This window comes from Melanotaenia boesemani, chromosome 16, assembly GCF_017639745.1.
Source record: "Melanotaenia boesemani isolate fMelBoe1 chromosome 16, fMelBoe1.pri, whole genome shotgun sequence".
Lineage (NCBI taxonomy): Eukaryota > Metazoa > Chordata > Actinopteri > Atheriniformes > Melanotaeniidae > Melanotaenia > Melanotaenia boesemani.
In genome coordinates, this window is record NC_055697.1 from 33,920,066 (window position 1) to 33,922,976 (window position 2,911).

The window sequence follows — 2,911 nt, forward strand, 5'->3', positions numbered from 1 at the left end:
ACCCTCCCAACTGGCTGTTTTGATTCGTTGATTGATTTAGTGCCACCTGGCGGTCAATCTGTGTAACTGCAGCAAGGACCTCTGACCCCATAAAGGAGCAAAAAACCAGATTTTCCCCAAAACACATCATCTGAATTTCACCGTGTCCTGAAGCAGATTTCATGTAAATATGAAATAAATCAATGTAAATCGCATATTTGTATGTATGTTTAATGCATATCAGTGTATAAGTATAATAAAAAATATATATATTTTTATAATTTTGTCCTTTCTAAATATTTTTCAAATCAGTAAATAAGTCACATAATCAAAATTATAGGCCATATTCTCAAAGTACAATAACCCAAAAATACATGAACTGAACAATAATAATTTCCAGGAACACCTTTCTTCAATCTGCAAGGATTTCTCAGCAGTTATTCCTCATTTTCCTCAGTTAAATATTTCTACCATTTCCTTTGAGCTCAGGTTGAAAATTTCAGCTTCTGTTTTCATGTTGTGGTTTAATACAAGAAGTCGTTCAATTATCTATAAATAAAATATGTACAATTATCAAAATCCATCATCCATCCATCCGCATCACTGCAGACGCTGCACCGATCCGCCTGTCCATCTCCCTCCATCCTTCCCTCACTCCTGAACAAGACTCCGAGATACGTGAACTCCTCCACTTGGGGCAGGACCCTATTGCAGACCCGGAGAGATCTCTCCACCCTTTTCAGGCTGAGGACCATGGTCTTGGACTTGGAGGTGCTGATTCTCATCCCAGTTGCTTCACACTCAGCTGTGAATCTCTCCAGTGAGAGCTGAAGATCACGGCCCGATGAAGCCAACAGAACCACATCATCCGCAAAGAGCAGAGACCCAATCCTGAGGCCACCAAACCGGATCCCCTCAACACCTCGGCTGTGCCTAGAAAGTTATGAACAGAATCGGTGACAAAGGGCAGCCTTGGCTGAGTCCAACCCGCACTGGATTAGCAAAATGAATAATAAAAAATAAAGTCTTTTAAAAGGGTTTTAAGATTAAATTTTCCATAAATGAACATTTAACAATCTTCAAAGACAAGTGGAAAAAGGTTTTAAGGACTTTTAGCTCATTCAATTTAATTTGTGTCCAACCTGAATTAAACAGGAGGAATATTATAGAATAGAATAGAATAGAATAGAATAGAATAGAATAGAATAGAATAGAATAGAACAGAACAGAATAGAATATTAATAATAACAACGGGTCATGAAGCGGGATTTCTGGATGACAGCATCTTAAACAGCATTTCTGATTTCCTCCTCATCATGTGGAATTCTGGGTTTCTCACTTCCAGATACCTGGAATTACATGCTGGTTTCATAGATCCATGCTGGTCTGGAAGTTGGAATAAACCTTAAATGATTAAATGGAAATTCTTTACAAATTTCAGGAGCCATTAAAGTTGTGATTATAGAGATTTCTGATCTTTTCTAAAAGGATATTTTATTAAATGTAAACCCTGCGATGAAGTGCTTGTACGTCTTTGTACTAAAACATGATTTCTGGGTTGTGATGCTCTTTTCTTACTGGTCCTGGAGACCAGGTTGTTATGAATGTGGGAACTAGAGAGTTTGACGCCTCTGGGTAAAAGACTCAGACGCTGAAGGAAGGAAAAGTTTTTCAATACATTCTGAGACTCTGTCAAGGTAATTACGGCTCTCAGCACGAATAACAAAACCTGGTTTTATCCTGTAGAGGGAGCAATGAGCCATTTTTGACCCAGAAAATCCTGTTTTTTAAAACAAATAAAAATCGTCATGATAGGAATTTGATCAACAGTATCGGTGGTAAAACGTGTTTACAGCTCAGACATATTTTAGGTGCACTGGCCCTTTAAGAACGAATTAAGAAGAAGATTTTTCTCTTTCAGTTCTTCATGATGATCTTCAGCTCTTTTTCTAGCCGTTTCTAACGAACGTAGGGGGTCCGATCCAAGATGGCGACGTGAACAGACGGATCTTCCAGCGTTCGTGTGCTAAACTTTACTTTTCTTGTGGAAAACGGAACATTTTAAAGATTCTGATCCTCAACTTTTTTCCAGAATTCAGCAAGGAACAACTTGGCATTTCAATGTTCTCACGGAAAGAGAAACTCCAGAGAGACCAAACCGCAGAACCCAGAACAGCATATGCAGGGAGGTCATGACGATGCTAAAGGAGCTAATTCTACAGCGATGCTAACCGAACCTTTCAACCAGGAGGATTTCCCTCCGTCTCTACCGAGAACACCCATTAAACGCTGCAGCTCCCAAACGCCTTACTCACCCAGGAAGAAAACGAAAAGATGCTAATCAAGATGCAGGCGCTGTTCTCTCATCTCAGCAACACTCGGTTCAATTCCACAGAGATGAAAACTGAAGGTCTTAAAAAATCTGGACTTCGCTTTCCAAGAGATTCAAGACATCAAGAAGAGTTGAAACCACTGAAAATGGAGCCAACTTTTCAAGGATGAGAAAATCAGGATCTGCCACTTTCATCCCGGACAAAAACAGAAGACCAGCAGACGACGTCGGCATTGTGCCTCATCTGGGCAAAAAGCGTGAGAATGAGCCGAGACCACGAGGAGCCATCTTAAGATTCATCTCAACATCGGCAGAGACGCCGTCTGGAGAACTGCAAAGAACAACCCCCGTCTCACGTGGTAGAACAATTACCGAGAGTCTAGAACTAGTAAAAGTATAGAAAGTTTATTGCAGGGGAAGTACCCTACCCCTAACCCTTACAGGAGAAGTACCCAACCCCTAACCCTTACAGGGGAAGTACCCTAACCCCTAACCCTTACAGGAGAAGTCCCCTAACCCTATCCCTTGCAGGAGAAGTACCCTAACCCTAACCCTTACAGGAGAAGTCCCCTAACCCTAACCCTTGCAGGAGAAGTACCC